This window comes from Cyprinodon variegatus, unplaced genomic scaffold, assembly GCF_000732505.1.
Source record: "Cyprinodon variegatus isolate N-32 unplaced genomic scaffold, C_variegatus-1.0 Scaffold190, whole genome shotgun sequence".
Taxonomy (NCBI): Eukaryota; Metazoa; Chordata; class Actinopteri; order Cyprinodontiformes; family Cyprinodontidae; genus Cyprinodon; species Cyprinodon variegatus.
Window position 1 is genome coordinate 18,230 of NW_015150643.1, and position 230 is coordinate 18,459.

The window sequence follows — 230 nt, forward strand, 5'->3', positions numbered from 1 at the left end:
TGCAACTTGAACCAAAAAAAAACAACAAAAAAAGGCATTTAAAACCCCCAGTAACAAGACACCTTCTCAACATTACCACCAAAAACTGAATATGATTTAAGTTACATAGATTATCTCTCCAAAGCCAGAATCTGCAATACAATGAGGCCACCCAGAAACAGCTGATGCTGTTGACAGGACGCAACAATCATTACAATGGACAGTGCTATGAAACATGATGCATAACACAC